General features: G+C 47.8%; 1 protein-coding gene across 2 annotated transcripts in view; it reads right to left on the bottom strand.

The window, feature by feature from the left end:
* INTS8 (integrator complex subunit 8) overlaps window positions 1-12,648 on the bottom strand; it is a 2,196,017-nt gene that overhangs the window by 1,497,321 nt on the left and 686,048 nt on the right. The window lies entirely within an intron of this gene.

The following is a 12,648-nucleotide window of genomic DNA, read 5'->3' on the forward strand; positions in this document are numbered from 1 at the left end:
GTGATATTAGCAAGGAAAGCTAATGTTGCCTCTGTACATCTGGTGGAATGTGATCTAGGAGTAAATGGAAGTGTTTTGTTTGCTATAAAATAGCCCACTTAAATACACCCGACAATCCACCTTGTAATTGTTGCTTTAGTGACAGCATCGCCTACTCTTCCGGATGCCAGCAATGTGAAAAATTGATCTGTTTTGGTATTCCTTTCATTCTGTCTAGCTACATAACAGCTCTATGAGCATCAAGCGTGTGCAGAGCTTTTACTCCTCTACTCAGTGCATTTTGAAAGAAATCTCATAATTCAATAGACTAATTGACATAGAATTTAGACCTGCATTTCGGTGAAAATCTTAGGTGTGTTCTGAACACTATCTTATGCTTATGTATTGCTAGAAATGGCTCAGTTACTGATGGGGCTTGTAAGACACTGATTCTTCTGATTGAAATGATAACAATAATGAAAGGCACTTTTATAAGTGAGTTATCTTAACAGGGCTTTATGCATTGGCTCAAACGGTGTTGTGATAAACCAGGAATGAGACGCGAACATAGAGGATTCAGTGATTGCTATAGATGTTTTTTGAAATAATACAAAGGTTTGAAAAATGCCTGACTGTCCCTACGCAGGGAGGTATTTCTCTACTTCAACCAAAACCAAGGATTTATCCAGTGTCAAGATGTCCAAAATGAAATGTCCTGTGTCTGAAATTCTATCCTAGCCCTCACACTTCAAAAGTAACTAAAAGGCGCCAAGGGTATTTTCTCTGGCTTGGTAAGGGCACAAATGTTCAAGGTCAAAAGAAATGGCAAACTATCAAAACGTTCGAAATGAACATGGTTCACAGATTCAGGGATAACTCTCCCCCCACGCCCCTGGTTTGCTCCAACAGTACAAACAGTTCACTTCATGGGAATGACTCCCTTCCCCATGTTTCTTTCCACAACAGAAACAGTTCAAAGTAAATCAGTAAATTTTAAGGGCATGCATCTTCCTTACGATTCCCTTTTCCAAAAAGAAATTATGCAACTCAAAGGCGAGTTCCAGTCCTGAAGGATGCTGCTATACACCCCTGCCAGGAAAATTAGTTTTCCTTGGGGTTTCTTTATGTTGTTTGCTTTCACTTTAATAAAGTTAACTTTGCCTGGCACCCTCCTATCAGGACATTTCCTTGGATACTTCACTCTCATACTTGGGAATTTGCCTTTGCCTGGTATACTTCCATGCCAGGTCCTGTAGGTATTTCCCCAAGCTTCGGACTTGCAGTCTCTTTCAAATACCTGACTTTGCCTGGTATACTCTCCTGCCAGGACTTCTATGCAGCTTTCTTTATTCTTGTCCATAAAGTAATATTTGCCCAATATCAATTTGGAAAACTCTTGTTTAACACAGTTCTCTTCGCTTTCTGTACTCAATTACTTAGTTCCCTTTTCTTACATATGGGACCAAAGACCTGTTCCCAGTCTGTTTCGAAGCACCTTTAAACTATTTACGGCTTCACTTAGCATCTCTTTTCTTATCAGTGTGTACCTGAATTCACCTTCAAGCAACCCAGTGATCCACTCTTCTTCTGCTGCCATTCGCTTTCTGGTGGCGTGGCGCTTGTCATTCACTTTCCCCTCACGCTGGCAGGATTTTCTCCAGCACCGCTCTCCCTGCCATATTGGGTTGCAGTGTGCTGACTGGCCTATCTCCAGCTTGCGCGTCTTCCGTCTCCGGCACATTTCCTTCCCATTCCTGATCTCCTTCACCTCTGTCAGCTTGGGTGAATTTAAGCTTCCCGGAAAGGTGGCGCACCTTCCAGAGGCTATACCGTTTCATTGTATTCTTGGTCTTAGACAGCTTCATTGCTACATTCCTCTACCTCGTCCCAGTACCTCCATATATGTGGAAATGAAAAACAGTTATGGGCATATTACTCTGAAGGGTCAGAAGTGAAGACAGACACAAGGTTTTTGTATTCTCAAGTGTAGATATTGTTATGCCATAAATGCCTTTCTAGACCTTTTCTAAAGAGGAACTTCCCTACCTAGAAACTAAAACTACGGACTGGTCTGTGTCAGGATGCCAGTAACTGAAAAGCCGTCTTTTTGTACAAAACAATCTATCCTGACCCTCACAATTATAAACAAATAACGAAAGGTGCAAGGAAACGTCTTCAACTTAATGTTAGAAAAAGTGTTCAAACCCAAAAAGTGTAAGAAGGTCTCTAAGAACGTCTCCAACAATAACATTCCCAAAGGTAAAGACTCTTGGATCCAGAGGACTGTCACCTTTCCCAGGATTCTTAAACAGGATGGCAAAATGTATCTTTAGCTAACAGTTCCTTGGCGTCATTACTGGACTCAAAAAATTCTTGTTTAACCAAAAAGTTATGTTTAAGCAAAATGTTCTGCAACAGTATTTCCATAAAAGTTCTTGTCTCTCCGGAGATTACCTGGTATACTCTCCTGCCGGGAATCTTAATACAACTTTCAACTGCCTGGGGTACTCACCTGCCACAATCTCAACTGCCTAGTATACTCAAACCGTCAGGACTTCCTATGTGTTTCACAGTTCTTAAACTCAACTTTAGCTGTCTCTGATATTTGTATTTGCTTGTTGTTTGCGGTTATGCTTTGTCTTGTCTGCATACAAACATTCTTCTTATGGAACTTTACCTTTGTATATTTTCTGCATTAGCAATCTTGTACCATTCAATCACCTGTTGGCACAGTTGTTGGAAAGACCCAGGGTCCCCAGCTGCTTTGGGCAGACTCACCGATCTGCTCCAGCATTTCCGACCTCGCTCGCGCTTGTGTGTTATGGCTTCTTCCTCTGCCTTCCAGGCAGGGGTGTGCAGACACTTTCCCAGCACCAGCACAGCTCCGCGGTCACACGCCAGCTCACCTGCTCAGCCCGGGGTGAAGTCTGCTGCCTCACTGAACGACCAATCCTCCAGGAGATTCTTATCTGCTCCTGGCGTCTCCACGGCCCTTCTTGCTCGCACAAATCGTTCCGCTTCTGTTCCCAACAGCATCTTCTGCTCTGCCAGCTACATCGGTGTGCTTCGCATTCAGGAGCCCTGGCATCAATGGCAACATCCTATTTTGCTGCACTGCTCGCTGCACCTCTGCTCTTCTTCATAGTGCAGTTGCCATTTTTAAATGTCCCGCTCATTGCAAGTTTGGAAAAACAACTAGTCTGCATGATAAACTATGAGCTGCTGTCCCTCCGCACAAACTCCCTTGTCCTCTTCCTCGTCTCAGTACACGAGTGGTTATGGGAGTTGAAGTCCATAACTTTCTTTGGGCTCTTAACTCCCGGATGGTTTTTCTCATGGTCTTCGCAAAACGGCACAAAGAAGAAGAGGTGTTATGTGTGAGTTGTGAGTTTTTGGGTGAAAGGTGGGGAGCCTGACTAGAATGATGTAGAGAAAAGGTTTCTTGACTTCCTCTACAGGGGAATCGTTAGCGGACAATAGGCCATTAAGGTCCTGGGGTTCAAGGGGTCTTTCTCATGGGAAAGGGGGTAGGAGGACACCGACTCCTCCAATAAAGCCATAACATCTCCCTGTTGTCTCCTCACATGTGATCCCCCCCCTCATGTAACCACCCCCAGGGTCAGGATCAGGTAGCAGCTGCCACCTGCTGGCCACATGTGAGGAGGTTCCCACCGGAGAATCCGTGATGACTCAATTGGATTCATCACATCATCAACAAGATTTATAGGCGATGGAAGCTAGCACAATAAGCCATAAACGCATGAGACATGGAGGGGAAATTTGTGTTTCCAGCTGACGATGCCATGCTATACCCCTGAGGGTCGCCTCAATCCCAAGTGGTCCTCCATCATATAGCCGACCCGAGGGTCAGGATCAGGTACGGCTGCAGTCTCCTGTTCACCTGGGAAGGGGTCACCCTGGAAAAGAAGTGGGCTCATAATCTGTAAGAGTACTGTGTTTAAATCCCATCCTGGTGGGAGGAGACACTGGAGGATAGATGTGTTTGACACCTTCCATGAAGGCTTTAACTACAGCTATTCTCCACCATGCTATTTTCTGTTATGGTGCGGGATAAGCTCCTAAAACCAGAAATGTACCTTAGGTGAATTACAAACTAGACCTGTTACGCTCACCTGGTCTCCACGGGGGCGTTGCGCGAAACTGAGCGGTGAACATCTACGCGCGTCTCTTCCTATCCCACTGCTTCACTCATGCTTGGGCGCTATCCTAAAATGATGAACAGGGAAGTTAACTTGCTGCATAGAATGGGCAAGACTCCCACCTCCCTCAAACCTCCAACCACTTCCCTATGTGCTTATGTCTCACCTTAGGTATCTTGACAATGGACTTTCCGTCCTGTGTCTGAATGCAGGGGCGCTTTAATGTTATTAGGCACTTTCACTGGATCTAGTTCCTTCACTGATCCTACGGCCTGTAAGTGGAATGCAGACCAGCTGTGACTCCGTAAGTCTTGGTACCAATTGGTTCTTGGTAACAGTTTTTGCTTAAAGTGTTTCTTCTTGGTGCCAAAGTTTCACTATTGTCATTATTTTGCAGGTGCGGTCTTGGAGATGCCAGGTTAAGCAATAGACTTCTAAAACCGGCGCAGAACAGTACTTATGCAGGTAGGTGTTAGCGCGTGAGCGCGGCGTAGGAATGTATTTTAAAATGGGTATTTTTCTATTGTGCGGCTAACCTGATGTCTCTTTTTCCTTCCTCTGCAGGTGTAGTGATGCTCTGGAGCAGCGACCGTGTGGACCGCTTCGATGGAATCCTGTGATGACTGATGCCTGCGGGTACGTTTTCGTTCTCCCTTCTCGTCTCCTTTCTGCAAGCGTGGTGGTTCTAAGGAGCGGCAGGAGAGAGAGCTATTCGGATGGAATTGGAAAGACTGCTTCTCTCAGGTAAGAACTCTACTAATGTTGTTCTTGTTTTCTCCCTTCTTCAACAGGTGCTGAATGTCCGTGGTTCCTGATGAAGATCAAGTCCAGGTAAGCAGGAGCAGAGCTGGCACGGTGAGCGTTACGCTGCAGGAGTGCAGAATAACACGAAGCGTGTTCTGCTCTTGGGTGTGGTTTATATAGCCCAGGTAAAGTAGTCCCAGGTAAAGTAGTTCCAAGCCCAGCCACACCCTAGAAACTAGACTGCATAGCTCAGTTCTTCAGGACTGGGCTATGTGTGCCTCCATGTTCACTAGAACCTCATTCCATGTGGTCAAATAGTATGAGCCTGGTGCCAAAGGTGCCAGGACTGGCTCCAGGCGAGCTTCTGATAACGTTTTGTGGTCTTTAGAGCCCCAATGGAAGCCTGCAACTTGGGATGGCTGGTTTGGCCCTGAAGACTTGGGACATGTTTCATGACAAGACCTGAATCTAATAGCTACATAAGGTATATTACCACATCTGTGGCAGAGCAAGCTATGGGATTAATTATTTTATTTTTGGTTGCACCAGGATACAAAGTTTTGTCTTTTTCTTCTTGCAAATAGGTCACATTTAAAAAAAAAAAATATTTATCTTTTTTGTTAAAAAACACGTGAGAACAAACATTACATTAATTAAAGAATGCTAGGATGCAACAGAACATACAATAAAGGGAGGATTTGTACTACATTGAGGTTGGGGCCTGTCCCCTACATTGAGGTAAAGGGCCTGTCCCCTCCCAGGCCCTTTGCACGGGTCTGGCTACTCACTTCACCACTATGACTCAGGACATCCTGTCCGGTCTCTCCTCTCTTTCCTCTCCCTCTCCTCCTTTCGCCTCTTTCTCTATGATCACTCCTAATGATGTTTCTAGACAAGTCCTATCCATGAAAGTGTCATCCAAGCAGGTTCTCCCATGCTCCTCCAGAACCATCCAGGACCACATCGACACCCTCGCTCCAGCCTTGGCTGATTTCTGCAATCACTCTTTTGCCACTGGAACTTTCCCCTCCCCCTTAAGCACTCCCCTGTGTATCACCTCCTTTAGAAACCTTCCGCTGATCCTACCTGTCTGGCAACCCAACGCTTGATCTCTATCAATCCTTTCCTGGCCAAACTCCTGGAAAAGCTGGCCATCTCCCAGCTTACTCTCCACACTGAATCTGTTGGTTGTCTCCATGACCATCAGTTTGGATTCAGAGCAGCCAGAGGCACAGAAACCGCTCTCCTGAACACCGGTGAAGATCTGCTCGCTAATCTCGACTCTAGCCTTCCTTCTGTCTACATCCTTCTGGATCTTTCCTCTGCTTTTGACATGGTCAATCATGCCATCCTGATCAACCGTTTCTGCGAGAGCCTGGGCATCTCAGATCAGGCCCTTGCATGGTTAACCTCCTTCCTCCTGGACCGGCCCCTATCTGTTCGAAATGGGGTCCTTTATCTCCACCACCTCTCTCTACACATCTGGTGTTCCCCAGGGCTCCAACCTCCCACCCTGGCTTTTCATCGTCTATTTGGCCCCTTTGTCCTACCTCATCTCTACTTTTTCCTCTAACTTTCAGTGTTATGCGGATGACACTCGGCTCTCCTTGGCTCCCCTCTGCCTACTCTTCTCTTTCGCTCATTCCTGACTGTATATACACGATTCGGGAGTGGTGCGCCTCCAAAGATCTCTGCCTCAATGCCAGTAAGACCGAGATCCTTCTAATGGGGACCCCTGCTCCCACTTTCCCTATCACATTCTGACTGCCCTACTCGGGCCCTCTCCTTGCTCTTCCAGTGAGGCAAAAAACCTTGGGGCCATCTTTGACTCCACTCTCTCCTCCTCTCCTCACATCACAGACCTCTCTAAGAAGTCCCACTATCAGCTGCACCTCCTCAGAGGCATTCTTACTTTTCTTACTTTCCCCCAGAAGCTCACTGTCTTCAGAGACCTGGTTCTCTCTAGGCTGGATTACTGCAACAGCCTCTTTCTCAATCTGCGTTCCTCTACTCTCTGCCCCTGCAACTAATCCAGAACAGGACTGCAAGACTTGTCCTTGGCCTCAAGCCCAGGGATCGTATCTCTCAAGCCCTGAAATCTCTCCACTGGCTCCCGGTGGCTGCAAGGATCAAACTCAGGACCCTCTGCATTGCCCACAAGGTTTCCTGGGCTGGGGACCATCCTAAATCAGACTCCCTTCCTAAACACCTTCCTTCTCGAGCCCTTCGCTCAGCTACCTCCAACTCTCTGATTGTCAGATGCTTCTCCAGGCAGAGAATGAGAGGTAGATATGTCTCCTCTGCTGGGGCCTCCGTCTGGAATGGCCTCCCTGCGCCTCTCAAATTCGAGCAGGACCACCTCAGGTTCCGGAAGCAGCTCAAGACCTTCCTTTTCTCTTCTGCTTTCTCTTTTGCTCCCCCTTGCTGACCCACCTATCTGCTGCGCTGAATGGATGCCTGGCTACCCTCAGAGTCCATTGGGCACCAGGGTCCTCCACGACCTGTTAGTACCTGCACTGCCTCCGGGCCTACTGCGCACTTAGGGGTTTTATCTGTAACCCTACAGTCCCCGGCTATACTTACTCAGAGGAATGCGGCCCTGATGGTGCTTCCCCCTCCCCTCGGCATTTCTCTCCCCACCGCTCTTGCACGATCTGAATGACAACGCCTAGTAAGATTGTTGTTTCGTCCTTCATCTGTTTCCCTACCTTGTCTTGTCACACCTAGAAACACTTGTGTACAGGCGCATTATCAATGACTTATATCATAGTATCATGATACATTAATCACTATTTTAGGCAGCATCTGAGCCGCTGCCCTACGGCTCGGCACCTTACTCTTGCGCAGGTCTTTTAAGTAGATAGTTCTTGTATAGTGCCCAGATGTCCCTTGGTGGCTGGGTTCGTCCATATTCATATTCTGTATCATAGCATAGGGAAACTACCAGAAGCCACTGCTTGGTGGTAGGATCAAGTTCGCTATTCCATAGCCTGGCAATGCATTTTCAGGCAACAAGCAATAGGCCAGTGAGCTTCCGGGCATGCATGGGTATGCCCTGTACTATATTTAGCAGCCCAACTCATGGATCGAGGGACAGTCCCTCCCCAATAATTCAAACAGTTTTATAGATTTCATTGAGCAGTAGGGGTCCAGCAATCTAACCTATGCATCCCTATGGAGTTGAGATACTGACCCCCGTCCATGCGTCATTCATAACAGTGGTGGACGAATACAGCTTGGTGTATTACTTCACAAAAGCTTCAATGATGCTCTTGTGTTTTCATGTAAGTGGTGTTGTCTTTCCCAGTTATGGCCATTATGAGGAGGTATTGTCTCGCAAGGAATTTCCCAGGAAAGTCTTCCTCACCGTAGTGTACCGTCACCCCAGAAATGCAACCTGTCATCTCATGGAAGAGCTGCCTGACGCAGCTGGGCCAGTATCTTGAGGCTACCTGTTCGGGCGTGTTCCAAGTCCAACTCCTTAATCTCATCCTCGTGTCGATTCAGCTCCCTCATTATGGTTCCGAGACTCAGAATTCCTTTGATATGGAGATGCCTCAAATGAACATTTGAAAAAGTCCCACAACACCAGCTGGGAGTTGACAGATTTCCGTTGCCTCAAAAAAGGAATTATCACGCCCTCTAGCTCACTAAGCATAGACCACATCAGTGTAATGCTTACCTTGTCTCTGCGGGAGCACTCGGAACCTCTGGCTTCTGGAAATGCTGCACAGGCTGTTATATGAGGATCTGCTACCTTGCGGACTCCTTCCTAGAGGTAGAGCATGTATGTTAGCCGTGTGTCTTACTCTACTGTATGCGCACCCCCTGATCCCTCCCCCGATTCCCTTCCAGTGGGGGTTAGGCTCACCTGAGGATTTTCAATGTGGCGCACTCCTTCCTGCTGTCAGCCGCAGGGGCGCTTATTCTCTATGCACCTTGTCTGCTGGTGCTGTCTGTTTTTTCGGTTATTGCTGTTCTGCTTGATCAGTGTCTTCACCAGTTACTTCACTGGTCTTTAGACCCAGGCCTGCTGTGGCCTTTTAGTATATTTCAACTGATGTTGCTGTGGTTTCCTAATGGTTCAGATGCCTTGGCTGTGGCCTTTTACTGGTTTCTGGTGAGTTTGTTGTAGCCTTTGTAATGTCCCTAAGAGGAATGACCGTCTCCCCGAGACCAAATGGAGTCAATCTGCTATGGGGAACACGTTGTTGCAGACTGTATGCAAGCGCGTGTCTAAATAGATGTTCGGTCCGGTGTGCTGCAAAAATGCTGCTGCACTCCTTTCTTGCTTACTTTAATGAGTTCTCTTATCCTTGCAGGTGCGATTCAGGAGCTCCAGAGTCGTGAGATGCTGTGGCACGATTAGAAGCTTGGGACCAGGAGATGCAGCTGAGGGTTATAGGTTAAATTATCGAAAAAAAAGGGTCGAATGGTCAAAGGATCGACTCAAAAGTACCGAAAACAAAAAGGATCGAAATTTTATTTTTTTTAACTTTTGGGGGGGGGGGGGGTGGCCCCCCCCCCCAACCCCAGTTTTTTTGGTAAAAACCATTTTTTCTACCTATACGAAAACCAAAAAATATATATATATAATTTAAAAAAAATCGATCCTTTTGTTTTCGGCCCTATTGTGTCAATCCTTTTGCATTCGATCCTTTTTCATTCGATGCTTTAACTGGACAGCACAGCTCAGCGCGTTACTCCGAGCATGCATCAGTAGATGGAGGCGGCTGCGTGAGTGCGCATGAACGATGATGGTAAGTATTCTAATGACTGGAAACTCTCTGCTGTGATCCACTTTAACTTCTTGTCTTTTTCTTGCAGGATTGTGCCAGTGGACCTGCGGTAAGCGTCATCCTGCGAATGCAGTTCAACGCGAAGCAGAACTACATGCATGGGTGTGGTTTATATAGCCACCCACCCATGCGAGCTGGGCAGGCAAATCACAGGGATTCCAATGGCCAGACTGTCGGCCATCTTGTTAGGACCCAGGAAGGGTCTTTGGAGCGGCCATCTTGGAAGGTCCTTCCAAACCTTAAAACAGACCAGATCCATGGCCACAATGAACGCCAGGCACGCCATAAAGACGTCCAGCTTGTCTCCTTATCAGTTTCCCTGGCCCTAGATGGGATATGTGTGTGAGGACGAGTCCTGTTGGTGAGCATGACAATCAGTCAGGGAGTCTGGCTTAAATCGCCAATGGTTGTACGGGGTGCATTCTGTGGACAGATGGAGCCTGACGGACAGGGTAGTGGTCAGAGGGTTTGCAGCAATATAGAGCAGTTCTCCATCCAGCCCATGAGTGCTAAGGAAACATGTAGTCAATGCACAAGAAGTTGCGTACTGAAGAATGAAATGTAAATGTAATTGTGGGTGGAGCGTCCTCCATGCGTCCGAGATCCCATATAGCCTACACAACTGTATAGCCACAGTAGCGGTACCAGTGAGTGAACAAGGGACCGTGGAGACTCTGTTGTCACGTACAGCATTCAGGTCAGTGCACCCAGATCCTCATGGAATCAGCAAATCTCAGCAGCCTGCTAGATGTCGACTCATAATATTACAGGGAGTATGTGATGGGAGCGTTCGAGTTAACCAGCTTGACATTTTGAACTTCAATGGATCCTGCCACCATCAGTGACTGGGCAACAAGGTTGGTGCAAGTATGGGCAAGTCTAAAGATAAGAGAGGGATGTATTAAAGTTGCAACCCTTCTGGCATGCGTTGAGTAAGAGGAGAAATATCTATGGCAGCCCCATTGCTTCGCGAATCAGGATTCACTTTTGAGGGTCAGGTGGTTTTCCTGTAGGAATGCCACCTTTACTGCATAGAGTGACAGACAAAGTAAGACTTCCTGGCTTTGATCCGGTGGTTTAGTCCTCCAATGTTTCATGTCAGACTATCAATGACACGCTAGTTGTTCATGGCCTAGATCATTGAGTCTCGGACACAAATTCCCCAACCATCTCCTGCTCCACATTCCCAGTGGCCACAGCGCTGAAACTGCAAAATGAGAAGATTTTCCCCAACTCCATTACCCTGCTTTCCCCCTCCCAAAGTGTCTACTGTATTGTTGGTGTACCCCACAGCATTCTAGGCTTACTTAACAAAACTCTTCCTAACCAACCAACCACACCACACCACCCCCACTCACTGACAAATGCAGCCAGTCGGTGCATATCCCACCGCCCAAAAATGTCTTTCCCAACAAGTATGGTATACATATGACAAGCTGCAATAGCACGTTCTCAACTAGGAACATTGCCGAGAAGGTGCCTGATCCGAACAACTCCTTCAACAAAGATTCAATGTATAGCCCCAATGAACCTGCTCTCTGTCACGAGTTGAATCAGAGGAGGAGAATTTAATTTCTGCAACTTCTACCCTCTAGATTCTCTCTTCCTCCGTGTCCGGTCTGTCACCATGCTTATCGAGGCAGGATTTGAGGTGATTCCCCCATGTAGGTCGGTGGATCGAGCTTGCGTCAATCGTCTCGATGCCGGCCTTCAGCTGGATAAACATCACCTTCATTTCAAGTGTGGCAGCAGCAGGGTCCCTAGCCACAGACCGGGTGTCTGATGGACCTGCAGTGTTATCTCTTCCACCAGACCTTTTTTTGTAGCTATTCTTGTCAAAGGAGAGCTTGCCCTGATGCTTCTCCGTCTTTCCCAAAATTGCTACGCAGGCCACATGGATGCAGAGGGTAATATAGTTGCGGGTCCCCTATAGGCAGTGAGGCACCCAGCTCTCCCAGGAGTCTGCAAGGGACCGCCGAACCTCTGTCGCTGCCAATCAGTTGTGGTTTAAAGCCAGAGGGAGGCAGTCGACTGCTGCGCAACGCAACACCGGCGAGTGTTGAACCGGCCATGGAAACCTCTCTCACTCCGTTGTGCTCCGGGAAGGCTCCAACGGCTGACTCACTGGAACTTACGGTTGGCTGGCGAGATTAGCCCATGCTGTCTCCTGTCCCCACCCTTCACACAGAGGCTTGGCTACCAAGGCCCAGGCTCACAAGACTTAAACAGTCTCCTGGGTCCCGAGTGCGCACCTCTCACAGCCGACTCCCCTACGCCTGGGGGGAGCATCTGCACCTAGTCGCGGTTTGGCAGTTTATGGAGGGGCACAATGTGGTTACCGCCTGACCCTGTTTCCTCCCTCTGCTTCTCCCATCTGAGCCGGAAGGTCGATCCTTTAGTCGCAGCGGGAATGCGCGTCTCTCGGCTAGCTCCTCTTCACCCCGGGTCAGGCGACATCCCTGCATATGGGTTAAGCAGCTGATGTGGCTGTAACACGATCGCCGTCCACACCCCAGCGCCGCTCTCAGTTACTCTCCTCAGGGCAAGCAGGCGATCCAGCAGTCACAGCAGAATCAGCAGGTTTGTAGTTTTGCAGTTAGGGCCAGGATATTGGTAAGGATTTATGGACTGATAGCAGAGCTCACTAGTTAGCCACAAAACCTGTTAGAGTGCACTAGACTAGTGTTGAATTCCCACTTGTGATCCGTTATTAGGACTCGGCTGAGGGAGTCTGCAAGACAGTTGTGTTCCCCTGGAACATGTTATGCCTGGATGAACATAGTTCTTTGGATGCACCAAATCCAAAGTCTGCATTTCACGCACATTATTCCCCAGGTGCATTGGCTAATAAGACCCACATCACTGCCCCTTCGAGATCAATAGTGACATCAGAAAGAATATTCATGAGCATGTGAATCCATGGCAGACCCCATGCTGGAGAATAGGGGACATAGTGCGGCTCGACT

Source organism: Ambystoma mexicanum, chromosome 5q (assembly GCF_040938575.1).
Source record: "Ambystoma mexicanum isolate Mex_15411 chromosome 5q, UKY_AmexF1_1, whole genome shotgun sequence".
Taxonomy (NCBI): Eukaryota; Metazoa; Chordata; class Amphibia; order Caudata; family Ambystomatidae; genus Ambystoma; species Ambystoma mexicanum.